The sequence below is a fragment of the Callospermophilus lateralis genome, unplaced genomic scaffold (genome assembly GCF_048772815.1).
Source record: "Callospermophilus lateralis isolate mCalLat2 unplaced genomic scaffold, mCalLat2.hap1 Scaffold_261, whole genome shotgun sequence".
Classification (NCBI taxonomy): Eukaryota; Metazoa; Chordata; class Mammalia; order Rodentia; family Sciuridae; genus Callospermophilus; species Callospermophilus lateralis.
This window is the reverse complement of record NW_027513386.1, coordinates 1,198,302-1,213,005: the sequence shown is the minus strand read 5'-3', so window position 1 is coordinate 1,213,005 and position 14,704 is coordinate 1,198,302.

Here is a 14,704-nt window from a genome sequence, read left to right as displayed (position 1 = left end):
CTTGAGCTGGGGCTTCCAAAGATGGCTACATTTCTAAGATAAAGAAGTTTACAACTGGGCTCCATGGTACCAGCTGGCAGGAAGAAAAAAAAAAGAGAAGAAAAAGCTCTCCCCCTCCCAGGTGTCCTTTAAAAGTTAACTTGCCCAGAGCAGAGGAAAAAAAAAACAGAAACAAAAACTGTGTTTTGAGAACTTCTGCAGACTGTGAATTTCTGAGCCACTTATGTTACATGTTGGGTACAAAATTCTGAAACTACCTAAACTTGGGGTTCAGGGGATTAATTGATTACAACAGAAGCAATGCCCTCTAAATTCGGTTGCAAACAAATAGGACTGTTTCTCTGTCTTCTGTGCTATCTTAGGTGCCTTGAATTGTCCGTCCCTACAACAGTATAATTCTATATACTTAAGCATTGTTTATGTTTTCATAAAATGATCAACATATGGGATTCAGTATGTAATGGTGCAGATGTTTCCCAGAGTGCTCTATCATGACACAGGATCATTTAAAAATTCAATAGGGGGGGCATACAAACTGGTTCCACCGGAAACCTGTATCCCTCACTTTCTCCATCCTATTAGGAATAGGAGTTGCTGCAGGGGTGGGCACAGGAACCACTGCCCTAGTCGATGGGACACAACAAATGACCCAATTAGAAGCAGCAATAGACCAAAACTTAAAGGTATTAAAAACCTCCATCACAGCTTTACAGGAATCTTTAACCTCTCTCTCTGAAGTTGTTTTACAGAACAGTCGAGGGTTTGACCTCCTCTTCATGAGAGAAGCGGCCTTTGTCCTGCATTGAGGGAAGAATGTTGTTATTATGCAGACCACACTGGAGTTGCAAAAGAATCTATGATTAAATTAAGAAGACGCCTTGTAGAGCATCAACAAGAGAGAGAGGCCCAAAAAGGTTGGTTTGAGTCTTGGTTCACAGAGTCCCCCTGGTTAACTACGCTCTTATCAGCCCTGGCCGGTCCATTAATAATCCTCATATTATTGCTAACTGTTGGACCTTGTTTGCTCAACCATCTAGTTTCCTTTCTCCAAGCTCAAATTGGACAAGTTAAAATTATGGTAATAAGAAAACAATATACCACACTAGCAGACATAAAATGTGACACCCCCAATGATCACTTTTATGATTAAAAGTAACCAAAAGAAGAAGTGGGGAATGAAAGTTTAACAAAATAGGTATTTGTCACTTCCAGTTTTTCGGTATGTTTAACAAAACACTGTTGATATCTTGAGAACGGTTTGCTTATCTTGTTCCCTGAATGTGCTGTACCAACTGCAAAACTGTAGAATGTACTCCCTCACCCGTTTGCATGCAAACTGCCCACTCGCCCTGAGCCATCAATAATCTTCCCTCCCTGCCCTCTCCAAGGAAAGTATATAAGCTCTGCTTAAGCTGTTCTCAGGGCTCTCTGCTCTATTCAAGGGAGCTCTGAGCCCCAGCATGCTGGACGCCCATAAACCCTTGGCTGTTGCATGAGAAAGTCTCTTGTGGTCTCTTCCTCCGACACTCGCCTGACCTTTACATTGGTAAAATAATAAGTGTGACCTTTGCTTTTTGTGTCCAGAATATTACTGTGATAAAATGTATATGTAGATAAGGTGACTTGAGTATATCTTCCGCAATTTCTGGGAGCAACATTTTGACGATGTACAAATTAGTATTGGGTGTACAAATAGGTGTACCCTATGACTATGAATATAGGAAAAAATGCATGAATAGACCGTACTGTGAATAAATAATATAATGGGTTCCAAATTTAAATAATGCATTCAATTCATATCTGAAAATATACAGGAAATCTTATATTGATACACATACATTCATTCCAACCACTTATACATCTAAAGGTAATATTAGGTTTATGGTTTATCATGAAGAGTGTGTGAGTTTTGCTTCAAAAGTGGTTACGGAAAGTCTCAAAAGGGAATCACACCTGTGTTCAAGCCCAGGTGGATCCATTCACCTCTTCCAAGTGCCACACAAATTACCACAATTCAAAACAAAATGCTCCCACATGGTCCTTATCTTCTTCCTTGTAGACACTCATCATAAACTCTGGATGGAGGTTTCCATGAGGGGCGAGGTCAAGACAGTTTCCAAAATAACCTCCCTTGCCCCTCATTTGCCTAAAGTCTGTGTGGCCTTCAAATCCAGACTGTGAATCAGGAGTGATCAAATAGGCCTGCAGTTAATACTGCTTGCCTTCTCCAATTTGAGGCCTACTGTCTGTGGGGTATAGATTCTTTATGTGAATTGGAGTCATGAGAAAACCCAAGAGCATATGTGCTAGCCTCTGCAGGGCTTTGAAGAACTCATTTGACCCAAAGGATTCCTATTCTCAATTGATGGATGTCAGGAACCCTAGAGAGGAAGGTGGCAGTCTTCATCCACAATGACTGCTTTTTGGCCATTTTAGTTTTGGATGCACCCATGGGATCTTTTTTTAGATCCATCAGTTGCTGAGAATCTAAGACACAGCCTCACACAGGGCCAAGAGGCTGATTCAGACACAACCCTTTCCAAAGCAATTAAGCAAAGAGCCCCAGGTGATGCACATTCATTTCCATTTTAAAACTGTTTTCTTCAGGCTTCACAAAGGGGTGGCCTGAGGCAAAGAATTTCCTGACATTCAGGGCAAGAGAACAATAGGTAAGCAAAAGGTGCAAAGCAGGGTTTCTCCACTGAGATTTAATGGTCATTCTGATATCTGATTTTTCTGAGATGCTCGCCATTCCCTTGAGCTATCCAGTACATGGCCATGCCACAGAGCTTGGAGGTGGTACATACCTTAGACACAAAACCATATGCCTATTCTGGAGAGGTGCCAGAATTCTGGAAGAAAACTGGAACTTAGGAAGATTCCAGTTGTTACCCACCGATAAGGCAATCTGAAGTCCATTCAAAAATCGGGCAGTGTGAATGCTGGGAAGCTTTCTACTAGACAGGACACATCCATTGATGCATTCTCTTTTCTAATGTCTACCACCACTGACACAGTGTGATAAACAGATATAGAAACACTCGCTTTGTCAAATGACTTACTAGAAACAGTTCATTTCACACCAAAAAAAGCGCCTTGCCTACCTATTCTCAGAACATGAGACAAAACCAAAAACCCACCCCCACATTCACAAAGGCACCTCCTTCCCCAAGAAGGTCTGCGACTATCTTGATTGTCCTCTGATTGGTGGGCAATACTATGTTCCCCTGAAATGGCCTTACCTGTCTCAGTTCTGGTCTCCTTGGCCAACTTTGTGAATGTGTCAGGACCCAGAGGTGAGCCACTACCTGCTTTCTCAGGAAAGGCTCCTCTTCAGAGCTTTGCTTGAATCTGGCCATTCTCACATCCGTAGGTACCAGGAAAGACTGACTCTGTCATTGGTAAACCCAAACAAGTGAGACCACTGGGACTGGGACTCAGACTGCCTCTGGTGCCTGGCTTCATGAATCCCAAGTTCAGAGATTTCCATCACCAAAGAAGTGAGGTGAGGTCCCTTCCTTCAGGAACTGAATGAGGTCACTGCCTTGACAACCACTTTGTCCTAACAGTTGCTTCCAAGGGTCCCATGAGACAGAATCTGCTCCTAATACCTGTGACAATTTCACAAGTTAGAATGGTATATCAACCATAGGCACCCAGGAAAATCTCTCCAGACAGGCCAGATTTGGCTTCCAAGTGTCAGATGAGAAACAGGCTGCCCCTACTTCCTGTGACACTTTCACAAGTTAGAATGGTATATCAACCATAGGCACCCAGAAACTGCTACCCACACAGGCCTGGTTTGGTCCATCTTCTCTGTATTAAGAAGAGAGAGGCTGATTCAGACAGAACCCTTCATTCTGACCAGGTTGTTTCCCATTGAAAATGACTTTTGCTCTCTCAGGTCCTTCATAGCTGCGTATATATTCTCCAGTGATCATTTCTGCAAGGAACTTTGAGGTTCTCATTAGGGGGAAGTTCCCCTACATTCCTTTATTGTAAGACCAACTCTGTCACTCCTCTCTGTAAATTTGGATTTAGGGAACAGTGTATGCTTAGGGTTAATAACATGTTTTATTTGTGTTAGGAATCATTTTGCTGGATGAATAATGGTATTGGGCACCTGCAATATTTATAAGAATATATATTTGAAATGTAAGTATGAAAACAGAAATCTAGGTAAGATTTGAAGCCAGGAAGGGCATTAGGCCCTTGATTGGGATATTTAGCTTTGAATTACATTTTGCATTGTGGTATCAGATAAACCTATACACAATGGAATAAAAACTTGTACCTCAGATGCCTGAATGTCGAAGAGAACATCCAGTCAAAAAGGGATAGTCAGTAGGTTTAGGAAGATCCTAGGTTTCGGAAGAAGAGTGAGTCTTCGAGTTGGACCAATAGTTTTTTAGCAATAGGGTTTCCTTTAGAGAGTGAATGTAAATGTCAGCACATATGAAGAGTCAGTCACAAAGATAAACTGGGAAACTTATGTAGGAAAGCAGATATCAATAGAGACATTAGGAAATCAGGCAAAGTGTGAATTGAGTGATAGTATTAGACATTTTCAACAGGCTTGAGGTTGAATATATAATCTTAGGAAGAAACAAATATGTAGTCACCAATAGTATTGACATTTGAGGGCATTAGGCAACCTGGAAATTGATGTTATTAGTAATATATACTCACTTTCAATTTAGGCTTTGGTACATTCATAAGTGGGACCTTTGCATTTGTGTCCAGAATATTACTGTGATAAAATGTACATGTAGATCAGGTGACATGAGTATTTCTTCCACCATTATGAGGAGCAATATTTTTAAAACCTATAAATTAGTATTGGGTAAACAAATAGGTGTACCCTGTTTTGATGAATATAGAGATGATGCATGAATAGAGCATACTGTGAATAAATAATATAACTGGATCCAACTTTAGAAATTGGAATTGGAATAAATTGATATCTGAAAATATACAGGATATCTTATATTGATAATGGTATACATACATTCATTACAACCAGCTATACATCTAATCGTAATATTAGGTTTATGGTTTATCATGAAGAGTGTGTGAGGTTTGCTTCAAAAGTGATTATGGAAATCGAAAATAATGTGTTTGGAAAGAAGTCTCATGAAAGACCAGTCAAGAAACCTGGAGGAATACATGTGTTCTGGAGCAGGAAGTGATTGAAAGTGAAACAGATGTTTTAAATTTTGAAATTTTGGATAAAATATTTATCCAATGATGTGCATAAACTGAAGAAATAGTAGTGCACCAGTGTTGAATAAAAATGAACGTCAAAATACACATCACGTCCCATAGTAATCTACTAGCCTTGATGTTAAACTGGGTAAGTGACTGTAGAAATATTAGAATTTGTATGCACCTTTCACTGAAGGTAGTTCTCAGTTCTAGGAAACAAATATGTATTTCAGGTGAGTGAATATTTCTGAGAATAATCTTGTGAAAAGTTGACTATAAATCCACATATATGAATATGAATGTATTTACGGAGTGTATAATAAGACATATATTTCATATTTTGGAAAATATATATATATACACACACACACACACACACACACACACACAAAACACACACAGACATTAAAAATTAGGAATATATATGCCAATCCAAATTCATGGTGAAATATAAATCGTCCAGAGGTCCAAAAATTTTAATTTTACTGAACATGGATTTATGAATAATGTTGTTCAACTACGAAGGTCACCCATAGGTTGAATTTTAATATCCAACAGGGTTTATGAGGAGTGATCTCTTCTTATAATTTGTATCTGCCAAGTCAGCCACCTCACAAGAACGTACATGTGATACCAGGTAGGATTCTACATGTGCATATAAAAATACATGTTCTCAATAGGCAACAGAGAAAGGGAGACAGGAATTCACATATTTATTAACTTTAAAAACACATGGAGATCTATTTCAATTAAAACTTAACTAGATTTTTAACACCTATGCTACATAATGCAAATAGCAACTACAACTATACACCATGCCTCCACTGAACTGCTTGTATTTCTATTCTGTTTGGTTTATTTTTCTCCATCATATTAGGATTAGTAGTCAGAGTCTAGTAGTTTATGAGTTAGTTTCAGGGATTCAGTATTTTGAATGGAAATTTGGAAATTGAATCCAATGTGTATGCAAACATGTGCTACACAAATATGTTCCCACTCTCATCCACAACAATGCCTTGACATTACCTTCGCCCCAAGTAAGACACAATTAGAGGAGAAGAGTTAGAAAATCTGTGAATGCATATCTGGAATGGAATACGCTCAGGAGTTCACAATCTTGGAGGTGGTAGAGCAGTTTCCAAAAGTAAGGGACATGGTAACCACTCCACAAACATGGAGCTCTGCTGGCCTAAAGACTTCTTGAGAAACTGCCTCTGAGGTTGGGCACTTGAAATATATGTTGTTGTCAGGAGCTTTAGCTTCCTTTCTAGTGAGATCATCAAAGCTGGGTCTGCATCTATGTGACCTGGAGGACATGGATTCTTATTTTACAATGAACATGAGGCAGCAGTGCTGAATTCTCTCTTTGTAGGTAAACTGTGGCCAGTGGGGGCTAAGTGGTTCCCCGTGTGGACTGTGAAGCCATTTGGTCCTCCTCCACTTTTCGTGGTGGTTTTTGCTGCTGCACTGGAACTTTGACATTTGCTTCACAAAATACAACAATTTCAACTGGGAAACAGTGCTGGAGAGAGTTCTGCCTCATGTGGTGGGTCAGGGTCTGCAGGAGAATGCACCATCCAGGCTTCTTTCCCACATAGCTTGCACCCTTGACCATATCAACCTGATTCTGAACATTGCCCTGAAACCTCTCAAAATAACAAGATGCCTTTACAAATAAGGGTCTACTGGCTGCACCATGTCAGTCACAAGCTATTTGGAAACCAATGGCCAAACCACATTCTCCCACCACAGATATTTTATCACACACCTGCCCAACACTGCTCTAGGCCCACTACTCAGCAGGCTCCAACTTACTGACATCTCTGTTATACATTATTTTCATGAAACCCAGTGAATCATGGCACTCTCTGGTATACTCATAATCAGCAACAGGACATCCAAAAATTCTCCAGTGCCCCCTGGTCATGGTAATTTCAAAAATTTCATGGTGTTTATCTTGCCATTTTTCAAGGATGAAGTTGGAGGCACTCTGGGTTTCAAAAACCATTAAATGTTGAGGAAGCTCATTTGAGTGAAACTCTGGAGAAGTCTCATAAACAAGACTTCCCAGAGAGTGGACAAAAGGCCTCATGAATCCAGGCCAATTGAGGTCTACAATGTGAGCTCCATGTGTGTTTTGACTCTCAACTATGGCTGCCAAGTCTTTAAGAATAAAATCATGGGATATCTTGGCTGAGATTCCAAGTGCTCTGTGGAAAGCCAACCTGGGCCTTGACCTCAGTTTATAAGGGCGACTCTCATGCGTGGCCTCCTAAAATCCCAACTCAACTCATGGCAATACTTCTCTGAGGTCAGTTCCAGAACTCAGTCTCTAAGGGGATTCACACCAGAGTTCAAACCCAGGTGGACCCAGTCATCTCTTCCAGTCGCCACACAAATGACCACAATTTAAACCAAAATACTCCCACATGGCCCTCATCTTCTTCCATATAGATACTCATCATAAACTCTATTTGGAGGTTTCTATGAGGGGCGCTGGACAAGACAGTGTCCAAAATAAGTTCCCTTGCCTGTCATTTGCCAAAAGTCAGGGTGGCCTGGACACCCTTCCTGTGACCAGGAGTGATCAAATAGGCCTACCATTAATACTGTTCTGCTTCTCCAATTTGAGGCCTACTGACTGTGGGGTTTAGATTCTTTATGTGGATTGGGGTCATGAGAAAACCGAAGCACCAATGGGCTGGACTCTGCAGGGCTTTGAAGAACTAATTTGACCCAAAGGATTCCTATTCTCACTTGATGGAGTTCACTAACCTTACAGAGGATGGCGAGAGACTTCATCCATAATGAATGCTCTTTTGGCCATTTTGGTTTTGGATGCCCACATGGCATCTTTAGAACCATCAGCTGCTGAGAATTTAAGCCACAGCCTCACACAGGGCCAACAGGCTGATTCAGACACATCCCTTTTGAAATCAATTACTCAAAGAGGTACAGGTGATGCCCATTCATTTCCATTAGAGAACTGCTTTATTCAGGCTTCACAAAGGTGTGGCCTTAGGCAAAGACCTTCCTGACACTCAGTGGTATAGAACAACAGGTAAGCAAAAAGCCCAAAGCAGGGTTTCTCCACTGCGACTTTTCTGGTCACACTGATGTCTGAGTTTTCTGAGATTCTCGCCATTCCTTTCAGCTATCCAGTACATGGCCATGTCACAGAGCTTGGAGGGGGTACATATCTTGGTCACAAAACCATGAGCCTATTCTGGAGAGTGGCCAGAATTCAGTAAGAAAACAGAAACTTAGGAAGGTAGCAGGTCTTGCCCATCAATAAGGCAAGCCTCCTTTCTTTCATAAATTGGGCAGGATGAGTGTTGGTAAGATTTTTCCTAGACAGGACACATCCATTGATGCATTTTCTATTGTAATGTCTACAACCACGGACACAGTGGGATACACAGACATAGAAACACTCGCCTTGTCAAATGACTTTCTAGAAACAGACCATTCCAAACAAAAGAAACCGCTTTTCCTACCTATTCTCAGAACATGAGACAAAACCACAAACCCATACTCATTCCCATAAAGGCACCTCCTTCCCTCAAGTAGGTCTGTGACTATCTGGAGTCTCCTCTGCCTGGTTGGCCATAGTTTGTTCCCACGAAATGGCCTGTTTGTTCTCAAATCTGGACTCCTTGGCCCACTCTGTGAAGTTATCAGGAGCCAGTGGTAAGCCACTACCTGCTTTCTCAGGAAAGACCTCTCTTCAGAATTTTCATGGCATTTGGCCATACTCACATCTGTAGGTACCAAGAAAGACTGACTCTCTCCATGATAAATCCAAAACAAGTGAGACGTCTGTGACTGTTACTGGGCCTGCCTCTGGGTGCCTGGTTTCCGGGATACCAAGTTCAGAGAGTTCCATCACCAAAGAAGTGAAGTAGGTCACTTCCTTCATGAACTGAATGAGCTCACAGCCTTGGCAACCTCTTTGTCCTAACAGTTTCTTCCTTGGGTCCCATGAGATGGAGGCTGCCCCTACTTCCTCTGACACTTTCACAAGTTTGAATGGTATATCAACCATAGGTACCAGGGGAAAGATCTCCACACAGGCCTGGTTTGGTCCATTTGCTCTACATTAAAAAGAGAGAGGCTGATTCAGACACATTCCTTCATCCTGACCAGGTTGTTTGCCATGGAATATGACTTTTGCTCTCTCGGGTCCTTCATAGCAGTTTACATCTTCTTCAGGGATTATTTCTGCATGGATCTTTGAGATTCTCAGCAAGTGGAAGATCTCCTACATTCCTGTATTGTAAGACCAAGTCTGTCCCTGCACTGCTGTAAAGTTAGATTGAGGGAACAGTGAATGGTTAATAACATGTTCGATTTGGGTTAGGAATCATTCTTCAAGATGAATAATGGTATAGGGAACCTGTGATATATAGAATATATAGGTGAAATATAAGTATGGAAACAGAAATCTAGGGAAGATTTGAAGCCAAGTAGGCCATTGGGCCCTTGAGTGGGATACTTAGCTTTGAATTATATTCTGCACAGATGTCTCAGATAAATCGATATACAATGAAATAGGATCTTGTACCTTGGATGATGGAATAACAAGCAGAACATCCAGTCAAAAAATGATAGTCTGTAGGATTAGCAAGATAGTCATTAGGTTTAGAAAGAAGAGTGAGTATAGAATTTGTACCAAAAGTTCTTTTTTTTTCTAAATTAATTTTTATTGTAGGTTGTTCAAAACATTACATAGTTTTTGATATATCATATTTCACACTTTGATTCAAGTGGGATATGAGCTCCCATTTTTACCCCATATACAGATTGCAGAATCACATCAGTTGCACAACCATTGATTTACATATTGCCATTCTGGTGTCTGTTGTATTCTGCTGCCTTTCCTATCCTCTACTATCCCCCCTCCCCCCTCCCCTTCCCTCTTCTCTCTCTACCCATCTCTACTGTAATTCATTTCTCCCCCTTATATTTTTCCTCCTTTCCCCTCACTTCCTCTTGTATGTAATTTTGTATAACCCTGAGGGTCTCCTTCCATTTACATGCAATTTCCCTTCTCGCTCCCTTTCCCTCCTACCTCTCATCCCTGTTTAATGTTAATCTTCTTCTCATGCTCTTCATCCCTACTCTGTTCTTAGTTACTCTCCTTATATCAAAGAAGACATTTGGCATTTGTTTTTAAGGGATTGGCCAGCTTCACTTAGCATAATCTGCTCTAATGCCATCCATTTCCCTCCAAATTCTATGATTTTGTCATTTCTTAATGCAGAGTAAAACTCCATTGTGTATAAATGCCACATTTTTTTATCCATTCGTCTATTGAAGGGCATATAGGTTGGTTCCACAGTCTTGCTATTGTGAATTGTGCTGCAATGAACATGGATGTAGCAGTGTCCCTATAGTGTGCTCTTTTTAGGTCTTTAGGGAATAGACCGAGTAGGGGAATAGCTGGATCAAACGGTGGTTCCATTCCGAGCTTTCCAAGAAATCTCCATATTGCTTTCCAAATTGGCCGCAACAATTTGCAGTCCCACCAGCAATGTACAAGAGTACCCTTTTCCCCAAATCCTCGCCAGCACTTGTTGTTGTTTGACTTCCTAATGGCTGCCAATCTTACTGGAGTGAGATGGTATCTTAGGGTGGTTTTGATTTGCATTTCTTTGACTGCTAGAGATGGTGAGCATTTTTTCATATACTTGTTCATTGATTGTATGTCCTCCTCTGAGAAATTTCTGTTCAGGTCTTGGCCCATTTGTTCATTGGGTTATTTGTTATCTCATTGTCTAATTTTTTTAGTTCTTTGTATATTCTGGATATTAGGGCTCTGTCTGAAGTGTGAGGAGTAAAGATTTGTTCCCAGGAGGTTGGCTCCCTATTTACCTCTCTTACTGTTTCTTTTGCTGAGAAAAAACTTTTTAGTTTGAGTAAGTCCCATTTGTTGATTCTAGTTATTAACTGTTGTGCTGTGGGTGTCCTATTGAGGAATTTGGAGCCCGACCCCACAGTATGTAGATCATAGCCAACTTTTTCTTCTATCAGAGGCCATGTCTCTGATTTGATATCAAGTTCCGTGATCCACTTTGAGTTAACTTTTGTGCAAGGCGAGAGAAAGAGATTCAGTTTCATTTTGTTGCATATGGATTTCCAGTTTTCCCAACACCATTTGCTATCCTTCCTCCGTTGCATGCTTTAGCCCCTTTATCGAATATAAGGTAGTTGTACATTTGTGGATTGGTTTCTGTGTCCTCTATTCTGTACCATTGGTCCACCCGCCTGTTTTGGTACCAGTACCATGCTGTTTTTGTTACTATTGCTCTGTAGTATAGTTTGAAGTCTGGTATAGCTATACCGCCTGATTCACACTTCCTGCTTAGCATTGTTTTTGCTATTCTGGGTCTTTTATTTTTCCATATGAATTTCATGATTGCTTTCTCTATTTCTACAAGAAATGCCGTTGGGATTTTGATTGGCATTGCATTAAACCTATAGAGAACTTTTGGTAATATCGCCATTTTGATGATGTTAGTTCTGCCTATCCATGAACAGGGTATATTTTTCCATCTTCTAAGATCTTCTTCTATTTCTCTCTTTAGGGTTCTGTAGTTTTCATTGTATAAGTCTTTCACCTCTTTTGTTAGGTTGATTCCCAAGTATTTTTTTTTTTTGAGGATATTGTGAATGGGGTGGTTGTCCTCATTTCCATTTCAGAGGATTTGTCGCTGATATACAGGAATGCCTTTGATTTATGCGTGTTGATTTTATATCCAGCCACTTTGCTGAATTCATTAATTAGCTCTAATAGTTTCTTTGTAGACCCTTTTGGGTCTGCTAGGTATAGAATCATGTCATCTGCAAATAGTGATAATTTGAGTTCTTCTTTTCCTATTTTTATGCCTTTAATTTCTTTTGTCTGTCTAATTGCTCTGGCCAGTGATTCGAGAACTATGTTGAACAGAAGTGGTGAGAGAGGGCATCCCTGTCTTGTTCCAGATTTTAGAGGGAATACCTTCAGTTTTTCTCCATTCAGAATGATGCTAGCCTGAGGCTTAGCATAGATTGCTTTTACAATATTGAGGTATGTTCCTGTTATCCCTAGTTTTTCTAGAGTTTTGAACATAAAGGGATGCTGTACTTTGTCGAATGCTTTTTCTGCATCTATCGAGATGATCATATGGTTCTTATTTTTAAGCCTATTGATGTGGTGAATAACATTTATTGATTTCCGTATATTGAACCAACCTTGCATCCCAGGGATAAATCCTACCTGATCATGGTGCACAATTTTTTTGATATGTTTTTCTTTCCGGTTTGCCAGAAGTTTATTGAGGATTTTTGCATCTAGGTTCATTAGAGATATTGGTCTGTAGTTTTCTTTCTTTGAAGTGTCTTTGTCTGGTTTGGGAATCAGGGTGATGTTGGCATCATAGAATGAAATTGGAAGTTCTCCCTCTTTTTCTATTTCCTGAAATAGCATGAAAAGTATTGGTATTAGTTCCTCTTTAAAGGTTTTGTAAAACTCTGCTGTATACCCATCCGGTCCTGGGCTTTTCTTAGTTGGTAATCTTTTGATGGTTTCTTCTATTTCCTCAATTGATATTGGTCTGTTTAGGTTGTCAATATCCTCCTGACTCAATCTGGGCAAATCATATGACTTAAGAAATTTATTGATGCCTTCACTATCTTCTATTTAATTGGAATATAAGGATTCAAAATAATTTCTGATAATCTTCTGAATTTCTGAAGTGTCTGTTGTGATATTGCCTTTTTCATCCCGTATGCTAGTAATTTGAGTTCTCTCTCTTCTTCTCTTCGTTAGCGTGGCTAAGGGTCTGTCGATTTTATTTATTTTTTCAAAGAACCAACTTTTAGTTTTGTCAATTTTTTCAATTGTTTCTTTTGTTTTGATTTCATTAATTTCAGCTCTGATTTTAATTATTTCTTGTCTTCTACTTCTTTTGCTGTTGTTTTGCTCTTCTTTTTCTAGGATTTTGAGTTGAAGAATTAGATCATTTATTTGTTGTTTTTTTCTTTTTTTAAGGAATGAACTCCAAGCAATAAATTTTCCTCTTAGAACTGCTTTCAATGTGTCCCATATATTCCAATATGTTGTGTCTGTGTTTTCATTTATCTCTATGAATATTTTAATTTCCTCCTTGATGTCTTCTATAACCCATTGATCATTCAGTAACCTATTGTTCATTCTCCAAGTGATGCATGATTTTTCCTTCCTTCTTTTATCGTTGATTTTCAATTTCATTCCTTTATGATCAGATAAGATGCATGGTATTATCTCTACTCCTTTATATTGTCTAAGAGTTGCCCTGTGACATAATATATGATCTATTTTTGAGAAGGATCCATGTGCTGCTGAGAAAAAAGTGTAACTGCTTGATCTTGGGTGGTATATTTTATATATGTCAATTATGTCTAGGTTATTAATTATGTTATTGTGTTCTATAGTTTCCTTATTCAACTTTTGTTTGGAAGATTTGTCCAGTGGTGAGAAAGGTGTGTAGAAATATGCCTTTAACTTGTTTCTTTTTTAAATAAGACTTTTTTTGGGGGGGGGAAAATCCAGTTTGAAATATAGCAACACTTTTTTGGCAAGGCAATAACCAAAATCTAAAACAGCATAAGCTACATGTCCAAATGTAAAAGGCATTGAATAAACCACAATATGTTTTTTTTTTCTTTTTTGGGGGGGTGCACGACATACTGAACACAAGATAGAATGTCTCAACATTTTGAAATTATAATTTAAACCTTAAGGCTAAAAGCTGAAAAACTGCTGAGTTCTTGTTAGATATTAAATGCACCTTTCCCTGTTTCCCCCAAATAAAATCAGAATTTATTATTTAATCACACCTCAAAGTTTGAGTTTTCTCTTGGTATAAAGCAACCACTACATACACATTAAAATACTTATTTGTTAATTTAATAATTTTTCCCTGGCTCATCCAACGTGCAATGCACATGACTCCAAAGACTAAAATTTGGGGCTAGTGTACATGAACTGAAAAATCACAACTCCAAACTTCAAAATTAGTTCTTAAAATTATTTATAGGACACTCAGATTATTTTTATTTCTCAACAAGATGTTGCACTGTCATTTGATTATCAGTCTACCTCAGCACAAAAAAATTACAGATGCCAATTTGAGGGACTAAAAAAATTCAAAAGTACTAGATTTAACAGCTCAGTAAGATCATTACAAACAAGTTTGTTTACATTCTGCTGAAAAACTCTGAATGGTCTCAGCACCTACCAAAATCTACCAGGCTCCAAGGACCATGTCATGTTAAATGATGGCACCACTTTTTAAAAGGAGCCAATTACTTTAGCTAAGTCATTCAGAGCCCAAAATCTGAAGAATGACCAAAATCAAATCTTTATTTTTTATAACTGTATAAATGTGATCCAAATGTGTCCACCACTAGTTTTTCCAAAAGAAACCTGCTATAAATAAGCAAACTACATTTGCTCACTGATGTGTGTATGGACTTC